The 24,441-nt window shown below is 41.4% G+C and overlaps 2 long non-coding RNA genes across 3 annotated transcripts; one reads left to right on the top strand and one right to left on the bottom strand.

The window, feature by feature from the left end:
• On the bottom strand, positions 1-24,223 carry LOC121015358 (uncharacterized). The gene is made up of 3 exons (XR_005783790.1): positions 23,824-24,223; positions 3,429-3,556; positions 1-1,242 (listed from the first exon to the last, which is right to left on the bottom strand). It is a non-coding gene; the product is annotated as an uncharacterized LOC121015358 (long non-coding RNA).
• Positions 14,510-16,222, top strand: LOC121015359 (uncharacterized). 2 transcript variants are annotated; one of them, XR_005783792.1, is made up of 2 exons: positions 14,510-14,749; positions 15,953-16,222. It is a non-coding gene; the product is annotated as an uncharacterized LOC121015359 (long non-coding RNA). The 2 variants fall into 2 exon arrangements; XR_005783791.1 differs by lacking the exon at positions 14,510-14,749 and adding an exon at positions 15,214-15,403.
• Positions 24,224-24,441: the final 218 nt, after the last annotated feature.

Here is a 24,441-nt window from a genome sequence, read left to right as displayed (position 1 = left end):
TGAAGATGCTTAACCAACTGAGCCACCCAGGCACCCCTGTTTTGTTTTGTTCTGTATCAGGGAGAGAATGAGGGGGGAAGGGAACAGCAGACTCAGGTAAACAAGTGAGGGCAGATAAAGAGGTTTAAAGACAGAGGATATATGGAACCCTCTTCTTAAGGACTAAAGGATACTCTCAAGCAGGGCTATATTTGAGAGACTAGAAGTGGTTCAGCTGCAAAATAGAGAATCGGAAGCAAGAGGGGTTTGCTTACCCTGAGGATTAGCATCCTGGCAGACCAAGGCAAGACGCTCCATTGGCTTGCTCCGTGCCTGGCTTTCTTTGCTTCTAGTAGTACCTATCCAAATGGATTTTCCTGCCCAGGTCTGGGTCTTCAATCCATACTCACTACGTCATTTGCAGGTTCAACACTTAACCCTCCAAAAATTTTCCCTGACCAATTACATTTCATGACCAATCACTTAGTCATTGTTCTGTTCATACTTAGGTATGTAGAATGAACTATAGTATAACACTGCCATTTTCTTTCCAGTTATAATTATTAAACACAGACCTATTTCCTCTTTCCCTCTCAACAATAACAATTCTGAAAGCAAGAGGTTGTGTTCAGATGTTATATTAATCACACAGTAATAGGACCTAGCATTATACTGATCACATAATAGGCAACTTTGTAATGCCTGTTGGAGTGAATTTATTTGATTGTATTAAAACAAAAAAAACAGTTACAGAATTACCTATTTGGTCTTGTCCTATTGCTTGGTTCACAACTAACTTTGCTGCTCACTTTAGACTATATTGGCTGAGAACAGAAGATTTTGATTTAAAAATGCCATTATTATGCATGAAGGACAGCAAAGCAATTAGTTCTCAAATATCAGGCTAAGTTTTGAACTGAAGTGTGTCTTCTTGAAACTTAAGGAGATAAAAGCGGAATCTGGTTACCCTCTTGGAAGTTTGCACCAGCTCCTGGCCTACTGAAATTACATGGCTTTAGGATTCAACTTTTGTACTCTATTCTTGCCTAGTGACCTGTAGGTTCTGGTGCAAAGTTGGGGATGCTAACTGGGTGCATTATCCCCAAATGAACAAAACATTTTTGGGGTGATGTCACAGTTCACCATTGGATGTTACCATTAGATTTCAGTTCAATGGTAATTTAAATCTTTTTTCCTCCACATGTTATTCATCAGAGCCCCTCTTCATCTTTGGTCCTTTACAATCCTGAATCAGTGCTCATCCTAGAAATGGACAGCAAGAGAATTGTATCAGAATCCCTTAGGGCTCAGGGGAAAGAAAATCATGACACAATGGTCTTATTAAGAAAGATTTATTATAGGGGCTCCTGGGTCAGTTAAGTGTCCGACTTCGGCTCAGGTCATAATCACATGGCTTGTGGTTTCGAACCCTGTGTTGGGCTCTGTGCTGACAGAGCCTGGAACCTGCTTTGGATTCTGTGTCTCCCTCTCTCTCTCTGCGCCCCTCCCCTGCTCGCACTCTGTCTCTCTATCTCTCTCAAAAATAAATAAACATTTAAAAACTACTTAAAAAAAAAAGAAAAGTTTATAAAGTCATACAATAAAATGACCTGGGATAAGGAAATGAAGGTGTGATTAATTCTTTTGTTTAGAAATGGTCTTCCAGGGTTTGGATTCCTTCTGACGGCTTTGTCAATCTTAGCATATCTTTTAATACCATCTTTGTTCTTATCCAACTCGTCTTGCACTTGAAAGATGACTGCCACAGCTTCAGGGGTCGCAGACAGACCCATCGCCATGAGGCAGAAAGGGGCCTCCGCTTTCTAGCTCTTCTTAGTTACAAGGAAACTCTTCCTTGAAACCTCTCCCTTCTCAGACTTCCCTTCCATCCCATTGGTAAGAAGTGGGCCACATGTCCTTTTCTAAGCCAATCACTTATTATACACACAATTATACAATTGAGTGAGACTAATCAGTATTCATCCCCCTTTGGTCACAAGCTGAAGGAATGAACAGTTGAACAAAATCCAGGCAGGCTGGCATAGAAGGGTGAGGGATGGGTGGGTGGGTGGGTAAGGCCATCAGTAAAGGATAGTGCTTGCTATATTGAAGAACGTACCACAAAAAAGGCTTACAGAATGTCTCCATTGAGACAAGGTACAAACAGCCCTGCTAAAAGTTGACAAAGGCTAGTTGACTTCTTAAGAGTTAGCCACATACCCTTGCTACAATATTCAGGGCTGTGGGCTTAGATGAGTGGATTCCACATTCTGCATTGTTTGATTGCCTCTGTCTCTCCCTTGTAAGACCATGACATTGGGTGGCTCAGTCAGATGAGCGTCTGACTCTTGATTTTGGCTCAGGTCATGATCTCACAGTTTGTTAACTAGAGCCCCATTTCAGGCTCTGCTAACAGCATGGAACCTGCTTGGGATTCTCTCTCTCCCTCTCTCCCTGCCCCTCCCCCACCTTGCTCTCTCTCTCTCTCTCTCTCTCTCTCAAAAAAAATAAAATAACAATAAAAAAAAAAAAAAGACTGGGGCACCTGGGTAGCTCAGTCAGTTAAGTACCCGACTTCAGCTCAGGTCATGATCTCACAGTTCATGCATTCAAGCCCCACCTCGGGCTCTGTGCTGATGGCTCAGAGTCTGGAGCCTGCTTCTTATTCTGTGTCTCCCTCTCTCTCTGCCCCTAACCCACTCGCATTCTGTCTCTCTGTCTCTCAAAATAAATAAACATTAAAAAAAATAATAATAATAAGAAGAAGGCTATGACATTGGGTACTGTTAGAGGAAGTGATATTGAATTCTTGCAATTTGGTTATTGCCAAAGCCACAGCATGATGAATCGGAGTTCTTTCAAGTTTTTGCTGGATACCTACCTCCAACATGAACAATAGTAGCAATGCTATATAAGACCTGCATTAAGTTTCAAGCTTGATTTAGTGCCAAATCCTCCAAAAAAGAACCAGAATTGAGGGAAATGGAGATAATCAGAAGTTTAGACCTCATATTGAGTTGTTTTTATTGGCTGGCATAATGCACGGATTATTTCCCTCTTCATGGAACAAAACATGATACCACATTTCTTTACAATTAAATTAAAGCTAAAGAACAACAAAGACATTATCATTCATATGATGCATTTGAAAGATATTGCTAGCACTCGATTGGAATAAAGGATAGAATGCCTTTACTTTGTTGCCTTATGAAATGCCAAGTTTTCAGGGCAAATCCTATTAAGGGCTTTAGTTCCTGCTTAATATTTTACTTTGTTCTCTGCTAGCTGCCACTGCATGGAGATGTCTGAAGATTGCCCAGGCTCTGGTTGGACTTAATCCGGAAACTGAAACTTCTAAATGGGGGAAATTTGCCCATTCCTTTATTCTGTCATCTATTTATGAACTATCTACCATATTTATAATAATTTTATTGTAATTGCCTGCTTACTTATTGAGTCCCTCCGCTAGTCTGGAAGCTTCTGGTGAAACTTGTTCCCAGTTGTATCTTCAGTGCCTGGCATAATAAGCACTCAGCAAATATTTATTCAGTGTTGGAACTCTCAGTGACCTTATAATCTGGGAAGGTAGATAAGACATGTAAACAACAACAACTACAAAAATATTATGTTGGGCTGAGGGGCTGCCACAAAGGAGTTATTAGAATTTTGAAGACAGAGGGGTACCTGGGTGGCTCAGTCAGTTAAGAGGCCATTTCTTGATTTCATCTCAGGTCATGATGTCATGGTCATGAGTTCAAGCCCCATATCAGACTCTGCGCTCACAGTGTAGAGCCTGCTTTGGATCATCTGTCTCCCTCTCTTTGCCTCTCTCTCTCTCTCTCTCAATCTGTCTCTCTCTCAAATAAATAAATAAATAAATAAATATTAAAAAAAAGAATTTGGAAGACAGAGAAAGATCCCAAATAATATACTCATTCATGTTTGGGGCAGGAGGGAATTATCTATCTATCTATCTATCTATCTATCATCTATCTACCTACCTACCTACTTATACAGCACACTTTAGTTCTCTATTTAGAAGTCATAAACAAGCCAAGCAAATAAATTGATACAAAAGTTTTGAGAGAGTATAAATATATTTATTGGCAGTATTTACTCAGTTTGTTTTCTATTTAAAATATAGGCAATCTATATGAGTTCCTCACAGATAGCAGATAGTAAGGTGTTGCTTTTCTATACAATTTAGCACACCCTCTACTCTGAATATTTAGGCCATTCACATTTAGTATCATTATTGAGACCATACACATAGCCATCTCGCTATGTGTTTCCTATTTGTCCTATACATTGTTTCTTTCTGTGTTCTTTTTTCTTCTTTTTGTGGTGAGGCTGGGATTGGCTGAATACTTTTACTTACCTATTTTACTTCCTCTATTTTGATAGTCTAGTTAGAATTAGTGTTATACCACTTCATTTACCATACATCATAAATATAAGAACTGTATTAGTTAGGATTCTCCAGAGAAACCTAACTCATGTTTATATAAAAGGAGATTTATTATGAGGAATTGCTTAATGTGATTGTGAAGCCTGAGAAGTCCCACCATCTGCTGAATGTAAACTGGACACCAGGTGGGTAATTCTAGTCTGAGTCCAAAGGCCTGACAACCAGGGGGAATTGATGGTATAAATCCCAGTCTGAGGGTAGGAAAAGACTGATGGTCCCAGTTCAAACAGGTAGGCCAGAAGACAAAGGGGCAAATTTCTCCTTCCTCTGCTTTTTTGTTCTATTCAGACTCTCAGTGGATTGGGTGATGCCCACACTGCGGCGGGGGCAATTGCCTTCACACATTCCATCTCTAATCTTATCCAGAAACACCCTCATAGACACACCCCGAAATCACAGTCTGGGCACCCCATGGTTCAGTCACATCGACACATAAAATTAACCATCACAAGAGCCTGATAGCAGAATAATTTCAGTTACCACGCCCTTAATCCTTTTCCCTATACTTTACTTGTACATATGTTATAAACCCTAGATTGGATATTATTTCTGTTGTAAATAGTTATTTGTCTTCTAATGAAATTAAAGAAAAATAGCTGATATTTTATGATATACCCCTATAGGTACCATTTTTTGTGCACTTTTTTCTGTAGATTCAACTTCTGTCTTGTATTTGCTCATCTTTAGGTTGAAGAAAGTCCTTAGTATTTCTTGTAATGTTGTTCTCTTGACATTCTTATTTTATCCTCATTTTTGAAGAATGTTTTCCCTGCATAAAAAAATCATATGCAATGACCCTTTTTATTTCTTTCACTTTAAAGGTGTCATTCCATTGTCTTCTGGCCTCCGCTGTTCTGATGAGAGGTTGGCAAAATTTGTGCTGGCAGTCACCCCTGCATAACATGCTATTTTTGTTTGGCTGCTTTCAAGATTTTCTCTTCATCTTTGGTTTTTAAAGTTTGACTGTGATGTGCCCTGGAGGGCTTTTCCTTGTATTTATCCTGCTTGGAGTTTGCTCAGCATCTAGCATGTATAGATGGATGTTTTTCACCAAATTTGGAAATTATTTGACCATTTTTCCTTCAAGGCTTTTTTTTCTTTTAGTTTTTTTAAATTAAAAAAAATTTTTTTTTAGTTTGTTTTTGTTTTTGTTTATTTTTTTTCTCATATGCTATGTTTTCCTCCTGGGATACCAAATATATATATATATATATATATATATATATATATATATATATTAGACTCCTTAGTATTCTCCCACAAGCTACTTGGGTTCCATGTATCTCAATCTTTTTGTTTTTTTTTTTCTCTCTGTGTTCTTCAGTTTAGATTGTTATTTATCTGTACTCAAAGTTGCTCACTTTTTCTTCCTCTAAATCCAGTGTGTTGTTATGCCTCCCCATGTTTTGTTTTTGCTTTTTAAAATTACAGTTCTAGAATTCCCAATTGGTTCTTTTTCTTATGACTGGTAGTCATTAAGACTGTAGTTTTCTCTAAGTTCTTAAGCAAACGTTTAATACCTATGGTAAAGTCCTTGTCTGCTATTTACAACATCTGGGTAACCTTGAGATCACTTTCCGTTGCCTGTTTTTTTGTTTTTGTTTTTTCCCTGACTATGAGTCACATTTTCCTTTCCTTTGCATGGTTAGCATTTTTCTTAGTCATTTGATGAATATTATGTATAATACATTGTAAGGAGGCTGGATTATATTGTCTGGTTTAAAAGGTGTTAAGTTTTACCCTGGCAAGCAAATAATATACTAGATGTTCTCCTCGATCCTGTTGGAGCTTCACTTTAGGCTTTCTTAGGGCAATCTAAAGTTGTCCTTACTGTAGCACATGAATTGACAAAGTTTTCTTAAAATATAAATATTTCAAATAAATATTTTAGATTTGTAAGCTCTATTGTCTCTGTTGCAACTGCTCAACTCTGCCACTGTAGCATGAAAGCAGCCATAGAAATATATAAGTTACTAGGCATGACTGTGTTCCAAGAAAAGTTTATTTACAAAAACATATGGTCTGTCCACAGGCCGTAGTTTGCTGATCCCTGCTGTAGATCACGGGCCTTATTCCTAAGGAATGGCCTCACAGGTATCCAATAGCATGCACGAGACATTAATAATATCTCTCTACTCTGGGTATAACAATAATTCAGTGTCTCCCAGTACTATGTAACCCCTAGAGTCTCCCTTCCATTCTTTTTTCTTTTTTTAAATGTTTACTTTTAAGAGAGAGACAGAGACAGAGCATGAGAGGGGGGAGGGGCAGTCCCTTCCATTCTTAATACTGAAGTAGCTTCTCTCTGTAAGGACTCAGCGTCTCACCAAGCAAATCTGCAGCCCAGCCCTTGGCTAAATAAGGTCGTGCAGAACCCTACACAGGCCACTTGTACCATTCCTCACTCCCCCTTGCCACATGTACTTTAACCCTTTCTAGAACCCTGCCCTGAAATTTTCTACTTGCATTAGTATTCCTTTATTTATTTATTTATTTATCTGTCTACCTATTTATTTATTTATTTATTTATTTATTTTGAGAGAGGGGGAGACAGCATGAGTGAGGTGGGGCAGAGAAAGAGGGAGAGAGAGAGAATCCCAAGCAGGCTCTGTGCTGCCAGTGCAGAGCCCCGTGCAGGGCTTGAACTTAGGAACCGTGAGGTCAGGACCTGAGCTGAAACCAAGAGTTTGATGCTTGGCCGACTGAGCCAGCCAGGCGCCCCACATTAGTATTCCTTGACTCTGATCTCTGCCCCCTCAGCTCAGCAGGACTGCCAGGCTCTTTGGGTTCTACCTCTTTGTGCCATGCTTGGGAAAGTCTCCCTGGCAGAGAGCCCATTGAATGTGGGGAGCTTATCTCATACACTTCCCTTATCTCAAGGATCTTAATCCAGGGACATTCATCTTCCAATGACTGAAAATAGGTACCTTATGTATTTTGACCGATGATTTTATTTTTGTTTACAGGAAAGAGCAACTCTCATAGCAGCTGTGTCATCAGGGCTTGGAGAAGTCATCTCTCATTGTTTAAATGTAAAAGTCAATGGCTGTGCTGTATAAGAAATGAGAAAGACTAATCCCGTTCAAATGGTATCTCACATGGCTATAGTAAGGAGGGCTCTGAGCCAACAGAGCTTGGGTGTGGCCTCCTTTATCACATTCTGCAATGATTACCAGAGCCCTCTATGTATGCTCAGCCTAAAACAGATGCTCTTATGGGAAATGTAATGTTTTCAACATTTGAATAATGGCTTCTAGTCAGAAGCCAATATGTCAACAAGAAATTCCAGAGGATTGTAATTGATTAAAACCCACCACAACATTGATCTCCCGTAGATTCACTGACATCCCTCTACCTATTAATTCAACAAGAACAAAATTTTCAAAGCTCCTTCTAAGTTCTAGGCCCTACGCTAGGTTCTAAGAATATGAAAGTGAAGAAGGCACAGAACTTCCAAGACCTCATAGCCTGGGAGAAGACAATAACCTTGAAAAACAGAGCACTGTAATAGTGTGAAAAATCCCATAAGGGAAGTGAGATGGGATGTGGCACAGACAAGTTAGAAAATGCTTGAACTAAGCCTTTACTAGTTGGTAGCAATTTATCATTCAAACGTTCTCTGCACATGTAATGAGCATTTCAGGCAGGAGATCATCTGAACACGGGTGCCAGGTAGTAGAGAGGGAGAGTGTGTGCTCTGTGACTCAAGTTCATAAGCAAGAGATGGCAGAAGAGGCTGGACTGGTAAAAAAGACCCAGCTCATGAACGACATAACAGGACGTAATAGGGAGTTCACGTTTTATCCCTAGAGAATGAGGAGCTGTTGAAGGATTGTGGAGAAAGGCACTGATAGGACCAAAATGAGCTTTTAGAACGATCTAGAAGGTGAATAGGAAAGGTTCGGCTGAGTGGGGGACTCAAATCAGAGGGGCCAATCATCATGGTGAGCCAAGAGAAATCTCTCAGCTTAGGGCAGCGACCTGGAGGCCATGAGGAGGACGTCCATTTGAGAAGTATTTCAGAGGAAAATTGGAGGAGGGGGGTAATTTTATTACTTTTTTATTTTTAATTTTTTATGTTTATTTTTGAGACACAGAAAGAGAGAGAGGGAGAGGGAGACAGAGTCTGAAGCAGGCTCCAGGCTCCGCGCTGTCAGCACAGAGCCTGATACAAGGCTCGCACCTGAGCTGAAGTTGGCACTCAACCGACTGAGCCACCCAGGTGCCTTATGATGGCATTAGGAAGGAGGAAGTACCAGGAAGAACCCTTATTTGAGTTGGAGTAAGTGGATAATGGCAGTAATATTTGCTGAGGAAGAGAAATAATGGGAAGGACAGATCTGTAGGGGATGATGATTCATTCACAGTGTCATTCAATCATTCATTCATTCATTCAGCAAATATTTAGTGAATGCCTACTATGTATCGAATGCTGTTCCAGGGAAGTAGTGACTGAGGCAGGCCAAGCTCTTGCTTGCATGGGCGGGGATCGGGGAGGGGGTTTTGGATAAATCATTTAAAAAATGAGTAAGAATTTTAGATACTGAAGACTACAGAACAGGGTCTAGTGAGTGACAGAGAATAAAAGTAAGGGAAAGAAGAACGCTTTAGGTCAGAAAAATCCTCTTGGAAGACCTGGCATTTGAGTTGAGATATATGTGCTGATCAGAACTTAGATATGCAAAAATCCAAGAAGCATCTAGAAAGAGTGAACTGCAGGTGTCAGCCCTGGGGTTGGAATAAGGAGGACTTACTACTAAACTAACGGAAAGGTCCGTGTGCCTGGAGAAGAACGAGTAGGAGGAGACGATGGACCTTCAGGGGGTCATAGGAGAGGGTAAGGATGAGGCTGTTGTTCAGACTGCAGACTCGTCCTTGATATGCACGTCTCAGGGCATTCACTCCCCTTGTGAAGCCACCCTCATTTACGTTTTAGAGACGCTGATGCTTGTCAGGCACCCTAAATGGTGATGTTCAATGTTTGCCATGTGGTCAGATGTAGTCCTGAAACTCTGCAGAGATACAATGCCTGGAGAGGTAGATCTGAGAGTTATCCACCAATGGCATATGGGTGACAGTTGCAAAGGAGGGTGTGGCTACATCCTCCTAGCAAGAGTCTGTCCAAGCAGAGTCCCAAACGAGGTGTCCATATGCACCTTGCGGACAGGCATTTCTAAGCATTAAAAGTCAATGAGAGATGGCAGTATCGTTTTTAGTTACAACATGAGTATCCAGCCAGACACCTCTGTTTTACATCTGGTTCGCTCCATTTATGTATGTATGTATGTATGTATGTATTCTTATTCATTGGGTTTGTTTTTTAGATTCCACATATGACTGACATCGTATGGTGTCTGTGTTTCTCATTCTGGCTTATTTCACTTAGCATGATAACCTTTAGGTCTATCCATGTAGTCACAAATGACAAGGTCTCATCCTTTTTGAGGGCTGTGTAATATTCTGTTGTGTGTGTCAGTGTGTGTGTGTGTATATGTGTATATACGTACGTGTGTGTGTATGTGTTACACATCTTCTTTGTCCTGCTACATGCAAAGGACTAAACTTGACCCCTTCCAACACCATATACAAAAGTAAACTCAAAATGGATTAAAGATCTAACTATGAGACCTGAAACCATAAAAATCCTAGAAAAGAACATGGCAGCAGTTACTCTGACATCGGCAATAGCAATGTTTTTCTAGATCTGTCTCCTAAGGCGAGGGAAACAAAGGCAAAAATCAAGCATTGGGACTACGTCAAAATTAAAGCATTTGCGCCAGAAAGGAAACCATCAACAAAACAAAAGGCGACCTACCGAATGAGAAGATATTTGCAGGCGATATACCTGATAAGGGGTTAACGTCCAAAAGATATAAAGAACTTCTACTGCTCAACACCAAGCCACAACAACAAACCAGTCTTATTTGAAAAATGGGTTCTATGCATTTAAAAAGCAGTACATATCGTTCTCGGGAACTCTGACAAAAAGGAGGAGAAGCCAGTGAAAAATGCAATCTTGGAGAACACATTTTCAGATTGGCCAAGCTGAGTATGAAAATCAGGTGTAAACATAGGCAATTCATATTCCTCCACTCTATTCCACTCTATTATTTTATTCTGCTATCCTACCCTGTCAAAACTAGCATCGCTTGGGTAAGCAAAGAAGCTATTTTGTGTGTACTATTAGCTGTAGCCTGTGGTATTACACCTGTTGTATACCTCAGCAGAGTATTGGTTCGCAACTCTTGTGGGCTGAGAGTTTAGGATTGATTCCAAGTCTCTCCTTTCTTTCAAAACTTTAGCCAAGTTGCTTGACTTCCATAAAGCCTTCCTTTATTTATCTTCAGTGTTTCACCTCTCTGGAGTACTAATCATTTTATATCACCATATGGCTCTCCTTCGTTGTATGCATGTGTACAAATTATCAAAGTCTTCCCAAATTGGGTAATTTTGATTTTGAGATTATAAAAAAAATGCAGATTATTAAAGAAAAAAGTTCTGTTTAGCATTATCATTTTTGTTTTTTTTTTTACATCTTCCTGCTGATATAGTGGGAATTTCCTCTAAACTAAACAATAAAACCACTCTGTGACTCCACTAACTTGGAGGGACCTGGAAGGCAATCTGGTTTCTCCATCAATCCTCTGATTGATTTCTTTCTGCAACTCATTCCATCTAAGGAACATGTTTCTCATCCATTAAATTGATGTAACAGCAAATTAAATCAAGCTTTCCTGTCTTAAAACTTGCCTAGAATTCTGCGACGGTGATATTTTGGGTTGCCATGTACTTTCTTAAAGACCGAATGTCAAGTAAAAGTAAATAGAGAAAATAGGGCGTCAGCCAATAAGCACCCTTAATAAAGGAGGGTGCATGTTAAAAGCAACTATTTCCAACAGTGTTATGAACTACAAGGATTGATTCGTCAATCTTAAAATAAAAAGTGAGAGAAATAATGCAAGCATGTTGCCATGAGGGCTGCAGATTCTGCCTGATTACTGATAGAGCAGCTCTAGGGTCTCTATTGATATCCACAGCATCTTTTTTCAAGAAGCACTTTTTAGAGCAGGGTGAGGGAGCAGTCCGGAGGAAGTCATGAGCGTTCCACTGGGAATTCTGTTGGTATTGATTCTGGCCTGTAGGCAAATTCCAGTGGTATCTCAGGGTCCCCAGGTCTGAGAACTAGATTCCTATAGGGACTCTGACTGCCTTTGGCTATGACACACCCTCTGGCAGAAACTCTCAGCAGTTGTCAGTTGTAGTTTCAGTGTGGAAATAAATGATTTATCATCCCCTGAAAAGTGGTGGTGGTGGTGAGCAGGACTGACGGGACAGCTCCCTGCAGTTTTACAGATCTAGAAGGGGCTCGGAGGATGAGGAAATTTGCCTTTTGCTCGCTTTAAAAAAATTTTTTAGGGGCGCCTGGGTGGCTCAGTTGGTTAAGTGTCCAACCTCAGCTCAGGTCATGATGTCATGGTTTGTGAGTTCGAGCCCCACGTTGAACTCTCTGTTGTCAGCACGAAGCTGGAGCCTGCTTCGGATTCTGTGTCTCCCTCTCTCCGTCCCCCCACCCCCCAACTAGCACTTTTCCTCTCTCTCTCTCTCTCTCTCTCTCCCTCTCTCTCTCTCTGTCTCTGTTAAAAATGAATAAACATTAAAAATTTTTTAAAATTTAATTATTTTTTAATGTTTCCTTTCAAATAATGGCGCTTTTTTTTGATGGAGAACAGACAGAAATAGATGAAATATTAAAGTATTATAGGAGAAGTATATGAAGCCAAATGTTTCTTTGCACACACTAGGTGATCAGTGTGCATTATTTATAATGTGGGGATTTAACTGTGGATGGATGATACCCTGTATAAGTCAAAGAATACTCTTCCCCTGAAAATGTGTACCTTATCTGCAACAGCTCAGTGTAGCTAAACGCTTATCTAAATAGAAATGCTTTCTCTTAGCTGTGAATCACAAGACATTGTATGTCACACGGCTCCATCCATAAAGTCAACCGACAAAAAGTTCAGGAAAGAAATACCATCAAACTTTTTACTGAGTTTACACAACAGAGGGAGCCTGGGGAATGACTGTATTGGACCAAAGGAGGCTGGTTACATGGGATTTTTTTATGACTTTTATGAATTATAGAAATCCATTTCAGGAATTTAAACATTAATAAAGTATTAAAAGGAAGAATCCAGTTCTGTTTATCTCGAAGACAAGCTATCGAGAGGTCAGTGACAATCACTGGTTTGTCAACTGTAGATTCAAATGATCTTAATATAGAATCTTCAGAGAAATTAGAGGCTATAGTTACTACTTTATGTTTTAGCTTCTTGGAGGTAAGAAAAGGAGGATTTTACTGATAAACTAAAAAGTAGATCCTGTTCACTCTGCTTTCCCAGGATGCTTCTGGATTTTCTAATGAGGCTTAAAGAACACTGACTCCATAACACAGAAAATAAGGTTAGCTACATTCTTTTAAATGTCCCCAAATTATCATAGTGTGAATCTAGCTTCTTCCAGGGAGGAAGGGAAACAGCCAACAGACTCAGGGTCATCCCGAAGTACGCAAGTGTCCCATGAATCTTCCTCCCATATTCCTTCTCAGGCCCCTCAACCTACTGTCCCATTGGAGTGAGGCTCGCTGTTTGCAGCGTCTTACATCTAAGGGCCTCCTGGTCTTAACTGATGAGGTTTTCCAATCTGTGGTCCAGGCTGCTGGCAGAAGTTAACCATTTTCTGTCTACCCCTGATGAAGACAGGAGTGGAGGGACACAAGACTATAAAAAATCAAAGTACAGATGGATGATAATAGAGGGTCTTCATGTTATCCTCCAATGCTAATATTTATAGAATCAGGACAATAGTACCATTTGTCCTGTTTTTGTAAGGAATCCAAAAATATGTTGCTCCCTTTGAATTAAAGTTGGAAAAGACCCTGCCTGGGGTCTACCTATTACATTTTGACTCTGTTATTTTGATAGATCTCTAAGTATAGGCTTTGTACACACACACACACACACACACACACACACACACACACCTATCTATCTGTCACCAATGTCCAATGTGTCCATCTATGTCATAAATATGCATGACATATACATATGGCTTTGCTCTCAGCTTTGCAGGGAGGCTCTGTCTCCTTTGATCTTTAAGGTGAGTCTTCCTTGGATGTTCACTTGCTAGAAAAAATTTCACGGTTGTGTTCATTGAGAATAAACTGGTCAGGGAAGGACATTAACAACACCACCTGGATGGAAATGTGAGGTTCATGTCTTTTTCTGGAGGCTACATGTGAGTTTGGAAAAAACTGTTCTTTGCACTATTATCCCTACCGGAGAAGGAGCTTGGATTCTGAGCTCAACTATAATCACTAGCTCCAAAGGGCTGCATAATTGTCCTGGGACATTGGTGACTCCACTGTGTGATTATATTTGGGACAAGCCTAAACAGCACCTGTCGAGAGGCTGGCTCTCCTGGGTGTGATGCTTGGGAAGCACCCTGCAGCCTCAGTGTGAGGCTGTCCCTAACTTTCCTATTTGTGCTGTGATGGTGTCAGGCCTCATCCAAGAAGCCTACTTGGGCCAGGGGAATAGTTGACTAGGAGATCTTCAAGGAATTGCTTAGAAAGGGGGTTTTATTGACGTCAAATTGTCCTTGGCAGATACATCCAACAGTCTGTTGAGGGAGACAGTGGAGGACACTAAATGTATCCTATCGTTCCTGCCACTGCACAGTCCTGTTTATGAGAGTTTGGGTCATATGAGGCTTGGCCAAGTAGACACCCCATGGGTGGAGTGATACTCACCCAACCACACCTCTGGTATGCTGTGACACCCCAAGGAGCATGTGTGGCAGGCAGGGACACCACACCCTGAGTCAGCTTCCCTCCCTGCTGTGAGAAAATAGAAAAGAGCCTCCAGAAATCATTCTTGCTTTCCCAGAGGTCTACCCTACCATCTTGGAATATAATGACGAGAGAGAAGACTGGCATGTGGGAATGTTTTCCTGGGAAGTTAGTTGGAACCCTTATTCTCCTCATATATTTATCTGAAAATAGTTTAAGTAGTTCAGATCTCATGGGACCTTGAACACATTGGCATGTGAGACTTGGGCAATAAAGTTCTGGTTGTTTTCTTGAGGAGCCCATTAGTTGTTCTGTACATGAAATATGTGTCCAAAGGATTCTCTCTCTCTCTCTCTTTCTTGATTTTTCTTTTCAGATGTGAGTTGAGATACTTTGACAGAAGAATATTCTTTTTACTTTCTACCTTCTGGAGAATCAAATACAGCTAAGAGGTAACATTTGCAATGCGCTTATTATATGCTAGACACATTGGTTATCACTTTACAGGCAATATTTTAAAAATCTCTTTTACAAGGTAAATGCCACAATTTTCTCTACTTGACAGATGAGGAAATCAATACTTAGGTTTGGAGAGTGACTTATGATCACTCAGTTCATAAGACACTGTTTTGGTCAAAATAATCTAGGTTATGCCATGGTGGTCAATAATCCTCAAAGCCCACCAAACAGTCCCCAAAGTTCATGGTTTAAACCAAGTTTATTTCTCATGTACACTACAGGTCCACATAATTAAAGACCTAGACTGAGGGAGCCTTTACCATCTTGAAGCTTCAAAATCTGGGAACATAGCCCTCTGGTTACAATGGCAGTGAAGAGAATGCTAGAGAGTTTCTCAATAGCAGTTATGTTCTGGAAATGACATGCATCACTTCTACTCATAACCCATTGGCCGCAACGAGTCACATGGCCCTGCCTAAAGGCAACCAAGTGCGCTGGTACTCCTCCCCATGCCTTGGTGAAAAGATGAACCAACATGGCTGACTAATAGAAGTTACTACGTCAGAGGCCGATTTTGAGCTTTTAACCACAATGTGATACTTGCCTTCAGGAGAATGACTTACTGCTGGATAAGAAGATCAAAGTGGGTATGTGGTGCTTCCTTATTCATTCTCCCTCACCCATCTTAACCTTACCATGCCTGTTATTGGATCCCAAAGAGGCACAGTATGACCTCCACTCAGTGGTCCTTCTGGCCTCTACCAAACTCCCGTGTTATTCAAGACCAATACTCAATGCCCTGTGGCCCATGGTTCACCTTTGGGATTCACATGATTAGCACCCACACAGCTGGGAATCACTGAGTCACAGGCTGAGTTGCTGCTTGCATCTTTTGTCCCTGGAAACGAGATTTGTAGGGCAGAGTATGTTCGCCTCCTACACTTCTGGCGGGTTTCCGGGGCTCTGCATTCCTGCTGCAAAGCCCTATGGAGTATATCTTTGACATCTCAGGGAAGCACTTATCAAATGCCACCATCCAGAGCTGACAGGGCACAACAGTCTTAGATATGGGAACCTCAGATGTAAACATCTCAGCAGGGATCTCCACCATGTTTCTAGATATGGGGTTCGGGGAATGTGCCCCCTTACTACTGACTGGCTTATGGATTCATTCACTGTTTGAACTTATCCTCCAGCTAAGATACAGCTTCAACCAGCCCAGAAGTGAACAGCAGGAGAGTCTAAGAAGACTCCAATGTTGAAACTGCTTGAAAACACTGCTTTTGTACAGAACTCTCTTCCTTCTATGACAAGTGCAGAGAGGGGGGAAAAATTAACATCATGCCTGTGGGAGACAAATAATCAATACAGAGAAAACAGAACTGTATCCTGAGAACTAAAGGAAAAGCATGCCTCTGAAAATTACTTCCATAGGAAGTTGAATTAAAAACAAGTGAAAAAAACTAGCTCTTTGTTTCTCGATCTTTCCATTTTAACTTGTTCTCTCTTCCTGGTTTGCTCTTTTGTTTCACAGAGTGCAAGTCATTTTTGCATCCTTGGAGTAGAACCAAGTCAATGGACAGAGAATATAGAGGATACTGAAGAGAAACACCTCCAAAGAAATAGAACTCGCAATGTTAGAAATGTCTGTCTCAGAGATAGTAAAATCATAGACTTGACACGGTAATAAATGAAATAAACCAACTTAAGAACAGGGGCACCTGGGTGGCTGAGTTGGTTAAATGCCCAACTCTTGATTTTGGCTCAGGTAATGATATCCCAGTTCATGAGATGGAGCCCCTTGGGCTTTGTGTAGACAGTGTGGAGCCTGCTTAGGATTCTCTCTCTCCCTCTCTCTCTGCCCCTCCTCTATGCTCTCTCTCTCTCTCTCTCTCTCTGAAAATAAACATTTTTTTTTTAAAAAGAACAAACTTAAGAAACTGTAAGAATACAGTTGGATAAAGAGAGTGAGAAAATCCAGAAAGGAAAATGATCAATATGAAAAAGAGAGAACAAAAACTCAATAAAAAATTCTGGATACTTTTTTAAGAAGGAAATATGAGATCCAGTCATTAATGGTTATTGGTATAAAAAATCACACATGAAAACACGAGTAAATCGTGTTCCCAGAGCATCAATCCCTAGCTAGTAAATTTCTAAATTCTCAGTCCAAATAAAGAAATTTTTTTGAGACCAACTATGATAAAATACTAAAAAAAACTTACTAAAAAAAATCCAAAATAAGGTTTGGATATATATTCCTGGGCAGAAGATAAGATGGCACAAAGGTACACATTCTTCCTATATTATACTATAATTTAACTAATTTTAATAAAAATCTGAATGGTAAGGGCTAAAGGGATGCCTGAGAAAGCGAATCTAGCATTTATCTGGAAGCAGAAATAGTACAAGTAGCCAGGACATTTTTTAGGGTTATTAGAATAGATTGTAATCAAAACAGCATGGTGGTGGTAGAACTGATAGGCAGAGAATGAAGAAAAGATGCCCCAGCATTATTTAATGATTCTTTCTCCACTAATTTTGGATGCCAAATTTAATCACAAACTCACTCTTCTATATATACCAAAGTCTATTTTTGGAAGAAGTGGTTAGCCATTGGAAATAAAGTTGGCATCATTTCTCAAAGCATCCACCACAATACAGAGACCAAAAGGGCTAAATAGTTAAATGCACAAAAAGAAGCCAAAATAAAATGTAGATGGATATATCTCTGATCTTGAGCTTGGTTTCGTTTGTCTACATATAATGAGATGGGGAAAATTTTATTCACCACAATTCCAATGATGAATGGAACTCATTTGTTGGAGAAAGTTCATGAAGTGGAGAGGGAGGCGAGAGAGGAGGCCGAGTAGTAAACATTGCTCAGCGGGAGACAAAGAGAATTTCCTTGAAATTCCAATAAGGTAGGGAGATTGAAGGCAAAAAAGAACGAGGAAAAAAAAAAAACCCCCACCTGAAAACAACAACAACAACAAAAAGACATCATAATGTGTGTGGAGGGGAAGAGGAAATTCTGTCTAGAAGAAGTGAGATGTTGAACTGTTACCAACTACCAAAATCAGAGTTTGGGCCAGTTTTCAGCAACCTCTACAGGCCAGGAAGTGCCTATCAAGTATCTGGGTTATATGAGTATAAAAGCAGTGGAGAAAATCTCAAAGAGGAGCAATTGGTGGATTTTCTAACATAAGATTAGAAATTTTTTTTACATCGAGGGTCTGCAAACTACAACCCATGGGCCAAATCCAACCACACCCATTAATTTATGTATTATCTATCCCTGTTTTCCGGCAACCGGGCAGTGTTGAGTAGCTGTGATGGAGAACATATGGCCCGCAAAGTCTAAAATATTTACTGTCTGGCCCTTTATAGAAAAAAAACCTTGCTAATACCAGCTCCGCATAAAAACATCGTAATTAAAAGGCAAGCTGCAAACTCAGAAACAAAATGAAACATGACACAAATATTCCAAAGCAAAGAAAAATACCCTAAGTATACAAAGGGACCTTCCAGATTTGTTGAAAAACTCCCAGACCACAGGAGGGAGAGGACATAAATAGATGGTTCATTGAAGAAGAATATGAAGGTAGCCATGCAGGGACAAAAGGAAGCTCAGACCCACTGGTGAACAATCAAAAGGAGCAAAATAAACCCCCATCGTATCAGTCTTTGGAGTGGGGAGGTCACAACGTGAACAGCTTCATCGACTACTTATTGTTTGGGGGTGCTTCTCTAAAGCAGTTTGGGAGTACACACTTGAACCTTAGACCAAATTAAAAAAAAAAAAAAAAGGTTATATCCTTTGACCAAGAAATTCCACTTTCGAGAAACAGTTTGCAGATACACATGTGTAAAGGTGAGCATATTCCCTGAAGTAATAATGGCCCCGGCTCCACCTCTTACTAGCTGGGATGGCTTTGTGCAAGCCACCAAACCTCCCTAAGCTTCCGTCTCATCATCTGTAAAATGTGAATTGAAAAGCAGTACCCGGTTGTAGGGGCTGTGGTGAAGGTTTGGTGCAACAGTCCATGGACTTTTTTATGAAGAAGACATATCACCTAGTAGCAACTGTCTCAAATCCCAATGACTTTTTAAAACTGGAATAATAAGGAAAGAGTTAAATAAATACTGGTGTGCCCTTAAAAAGGAATATTATCAGCTGTGAAACTAATGCGTCTAAGTCATACCAGTGATAGAGAAAATCATCCATGGTGAAAACGAATCCAAGTGCAAAAGTGAATATGCAATATTATTCCAACGATGGGTAGAGAATCCATAAAGGCATGTATATGCACATAAAAGAACTGGAAATAAATACATCAAATATTAAGAATAATCCCTGACTGGCAGGAATAAGGTTGACTCTATTTACTTACTATTGTTTAAAAAGCATTCTAAATATTATTTTTCAGAACGAACCAACAAAGCAAACATTTTTCTAATGGAAATGAGAATAGGTAGGAAATGACTAGAAGATTATATATTGTTGAGAGAAGGAAAAACGACAAACATATGTTGACTCTTAACTCGGCAAGAGTTGGCGGGAAAAGCAAGGTCAGGCTCCCATGAGTGGAAATCAGTCTCTTGTCTAATTTCGGGCCAGTCGCCCGTGTGTAAGTTGCACATGAGGAATGAGGAAAGGTGTGTATCGGGGTCTGGGTTGATCATAATTCATGTTACAAACTTCTCATCCTCTACTTTATTTTTTTTTCATTTTTTTAACATTTATTTATTTTTTGAGAGACAGAGCATGAGCAGGGGAGGGGCAGACAGAGAGAGAGGGAGACGCAGAATCCGAAGCAGGCTCCAGGCTCCGAGCTGTCAGCACAGAGCCCGACGCGGGGCTCGAACCCACGAACCGTGAGATCATGACCTGAGCCGAATTCAGACACTTCACCAACTGAGCCACCCAGCTGCCCAATCTCATCCTCTATTTCAGAAAACTGGGGTCCTCAGACTACCCCCCATCTATCTCCACCAGATTGTTATCATTCCTCCAGGCTTCTGCCAGGCAAATTTGCCTTCCACTCCTTCACCCAAGCGCTCCTTGAGCCTGTGGTTCTCCACTCCAGCTCACCCACCCCACCTCTTCCATCATTAGGGCACTTTCTTGGATCTCAGCCCTCCCAGACTGACTTGCCAAATTAACCAGGAATGAAACTCTGGTCCACTGAACAGCCACCCATGCTCCCCCCATGGATTACCACTGAAATATGATTATAAATTGTTTTACTTTACCTATAGGATTGCGTGGACTCTTTTGGAATTTAATAGTTCAGTTCACATCACTGAAGTCAGATTGTAAAATTCCTCAAATTAAAACTAAACTCCTCACCCTGGTCTACAAGGCTTTAGTGGCCTGGTGTTTGCTAATCTTTCTGGACTTCTAGTCTTTCAAACACCCCAGGCCCATGCACTTTCATTCCTTGTACAGCCATTTCCTTCCCTCCAGTCTTTACATGGCATCTCCTTAGAGGGACTTTCCCTGGTCCCCTCATCTTAGGCAAGGTACCTCCCTAATCACCCAACTTCTTCTTCCCCAGAGCCCTCGTTATACTATTATTATTTTCATGTTTATTTCCTGTCAACTCCCATTAGAAGGTGAATCCCTTAAGGGAGATGCTCTGTCTTTTGTCCTGTGCCCAATGACCCAGCCCAATGTAGCACTAAACAAATATTCACTGACTGAATAATAGACATTATTTCTAATGGCTTCAACTTGTCCCATGAAGTACTTTCATGTAAAGGGTAATAGCTAGCACTGAAAAATAAAATACATGTAATAAGATACCAATAACAGGGCACCTGCATGACTCAGTTGAGCATCCAACTTCGGCTCAGGTCATGATCTCATGGTTCATGAGTTCGAGCCCCACATTGGGCTCTGTGCTGACAGCTCAGAGCCTGGAGCCTGCTTCAGAATCTGTGTCTCCATCTCTCTCTGCTTCTCTCCCACTCACACTCTGTCTCTCTCTCAAAAATAAATATAAACATTAAAAAATTTTCAGATAATATACCAATACTATTTTTCTAATTACTGCTGCCATGCCATTCATGTCTTGGGATAAAAAGACATCACCATAACATTAAAAGTGGGAGAAATGGGGAATAGACAGTCCTAAGAGGTTGGATAGACCATGAGATCATTGGATCCTGCCCTTGCTATTTCAGAGGAGAAACTGAGAAGGTCCCACAGATGGCTGATCAGAGCCAGACCATGAACCAAAATCACAGCAGATCTTGCCTGAGTCACCCATACCGGTTCTAGGGCCTTCAGGAATTCCTCCTATCCATGGATGCTTCCCTACCTCTGGTGGATCTGGGAGAGTTCAGAGAATGCATCATTTGTTGGGCTAAAAGAAGACTACGAGGCTTCCGTTCTTGTTCCGTGATCGTAGGCACCAACAGGACTCACTTCTAGCCCAGTAACTGGGTTTCCTGGACAACTGAGCATAATGGAAGGAAATGTTTGTTCAGGGCCTGGCCCAGGGACTTGGCTTTCTGCCCTCTAGAAATTGGTTTCACCTAAGCCAAGAAACCAGTTATCAGATGGGAATGGCATTCCATCATCTCAGCCTTGGGTCACCAGAAGCCTAGAGGTAAAAGCCTTTGGGACATATTTCCCTGATTAAACCATCATGGTATCCTTCTGACACACATGCGTGGAGGGAAGGAATGCATTATGGAGACTCAGTGAACTAATCTTTTTACAGCATGACGTTGGGCATGAGGATTTGAATGCCTGAACACTAACAGCATTTCAGAAGAAAAAAATCTTCAGTAAAGAGCTTCCCAAATGCCATCCGTGTGACATGGAGGGAACAGTCTAAAGAACTGTAAAGAAATAACGTTCTTTGTAAAGCCAAAGATAAGGTGCAGTTTGTGTCCCTGCTGCTGGGGACAGAAACAATGCTAATGGACTGGAGATCAGAAGGCTAAATAAGGGCCAAGGAACACTGTGGAAGTGGAATCTCCTGTTGTAGATTTTTAAAGTTTATTTATTTTGTGAGAGAGAGAGAGAGAGAGCGAGCAGGGGAGGGGCAGAGAGAGAGGGAGAGAGAGAATCCCACGCAGGCTCTGAGCTGTCAGCACAGAGACTGACATGGGGCTTGACCCCATGAATGGTGAGATCATGACCTGAGCCAAAATCAAGGATTGGACACTTAACTGACTTAACCCAGGTGCCCTTAAAGTTTATTTATGTATTTTGAGACAGTGAGAGAGAGAGAGAGAGAGAGAGAGAGAGAGAGAGCACAAGCAGGGGAGGAGCAGAGAGAGAGAATCCCAACGTAGGCTCAATTTCACAAACTGTGTCAAGAGTCAGACACTCAACAGACTGAGCCACATAGATGCCCCTAATCATAGTCACTTTTGAAGGCAGAAGCCTAGACCCTAGCTGGGGGATCAGGACCAATATGGATAATACAGCTTAATCTGGTGGGAGTCAGGAAGGGTTGAGGCAAGGAAATTAAAATTTATGGATGGTCCATGATGTGCTGGTCATTTTTCAATTGCTGACCCATTAATCTTCCAAAACTTACCACAAGCTCACTATTATCATCTCCCCTTTTCAAAGGAGTTCAGTGAGGCTAAGGGAACCTACAAGGGGGAGAGGTGGGAAGCAGATCAGGGCTCTTCTTATGTTATGCTGAGAACAAGGACAACCCCCACTGTCAGATACTAATCAGGACCATTGTTATGAAACTGGGTATTTTCTTAAAAGGAAAAAGTAAGCAAGGAGGCATCCTCTGGTTTATAGCCAAGCATCAGGGCCTTTCCATAGTTCTGACTCACGCACAGTTTCCATGGCCTTCCAACCTGGAGTCTTCTGCATTCCCAGGCCCAGCTCTGCTGGGGCTTTTCCCTGTGAGTTTCACAGATGGGGCCACGATCACCTGTAGCCTGTACTCGACTATCCAAAGTAGCATCACACCAGGATGACCTCTGCCCACAGGCAGGTAGAAAAGTCTCAGTACGAGTATGTGCAGGCTCAACCCAACTTTCCTGGCTGATGTTTGTGGTCCTGATCTCCTTGGGGAGCCCTGGGCTTTGTGGTTTCTTTTATTAGCGGTTTGTTGAAGCTGCATTTTGCCAATAAATGGGAGCCGTGAGTTCACTTGCGCGGCACAGCCGTTACCCTGTCTATGTGCTCCGCAGTGGGGCCCCGGAACCCAGCACTGGCCTCAGAGGGGAACTACTGTTTAAAAAGGTAGAGGGAAGCAGAGAGGGTCCAGGTTCATTGATATTGATGTGACCATGACAAAGAGAGGTTCTCTAAGCGGCCGCAGGGAAATTAGCTAAGCAGGGAAATCCTAGAAGCTCTCCATTTTTCACTGTTTGGTGATTCATGGGCACAACGTGATAATTTCCAGATATGCTCTGGACATGACCGATGGGAGCTTAGCCAGAGTTACCAGACTGAATGTTATCTATCTGTATTGGTTTTGTACGGTTGTTGTAACAGATTATCACAGATTTAATGGCTTCAAACAAATTCATTATTTTACAGTTCTGGAGACCAAAAGTGCGAAGAGGGTCTCACTGGGCTAACATCAAGGTGTCAGCAGGCCCGAGTTCCCTCTAGAGGCTCTGGCGAGAGACCCATTTCCTTGCCTTCTCCAGCTTAGAGATAACCTGTGTTCCTTGGCTCATAGGCCCTTCTCCATCTTCAAAAGCAGCAACAGTGGGTTTCATCCTTCTCTTAACCACCATCTCTCTGACTTCAAATCCAGGTAACATTAAGGTGTGGATCAACTAGAATGTGCTTGTAAGTTTTCTCTCTCCCTGTTAGGGACTAAATGTCTGTGTCTCCCCCCACACTGCCACCCACCCAAATTCATATGTTGACATCCTAGCCCCTAATATGGTGGTATTAGGAGATAGGGTATTCCAGAGGTGGTTAGATTAGGGCCCTCATAAGAAGAGACAAGAGACAGCTAGCTTCCTCTCTTTTCCACCAAGTGAGGCTACAGTAAGACCACCGTCTGTGAACAAGGAAGCAGGCTCCCATCAGACACCATGTCTGCTGGCACCTTGATCTTGGACTTACCAGCCTTCAGAGCTGTGAGAAGTCACTCCGTCCATGGTAATGTGGTATAGTAGTCCAAACTAAGCCACTCTCCAAGGTATTAATTAAGAAAAAAGGAAGAAAAATAAACATTCCTTGTTGGAGCTATATATATACCTCCTCTGGGGCACGGCTGGAGTCCTCGAGAATAACTCTAAGTCTCTTTCATGTTCTCTTTCTGCCAATAACTAAATATTTGACCATACGAGGTCAAGGTGACTTACCTGCAAGCCATGGTTTGCTCGTCTCTGTAATGGGCACAATCCCCCTGGTCCTCCTACCCTCTAGGACTACTATAAAAGTGAGTAAGATAAAGAAAAAGTACCTTGGAAAGGATGTCACTGTTGAGTCGAGCAGTTTCTGTGACCTCACCAAGACAGGAGAGAGGCCCATCCATGCCCCCACCACATGCCCCCCACCCCCACCCCTTTACCAAGTACACGGTTGCTCTCTTGCTACAGGTTTTAAGTTGAATTTATTATTATTATGCTTGCAAATTTGATTTAACTTTCATATTTAAATACAGCAATGTCTCATAAGAAGGAAGGCATCAGCCGGACCATAGTGGTCACTCGATGGATATTTAAGGAGTAAGAAATG

The sequence above is a fragment of the Herpailurus yagouaroundi genome, unplaced genomic scaffold (genome assembly GCF_014898765.1).
Source record: "Herpailurus yagouaroundi ecotype Mexico unplaced genomic scaffold, PumYag 206, whole genome shotgun sequence".
In the NCBI taxonomy this organism is placed as follows: domain Eukaryota; kingdom Metazoa; phylum Chordata; class Mammalia; order Carnivora; family Felidae; genus Herpailurus; species Herpailurus yagouaroundi.
This window is presented reverse-complemented; position numbering and strand designations above follow the sequence as displayed.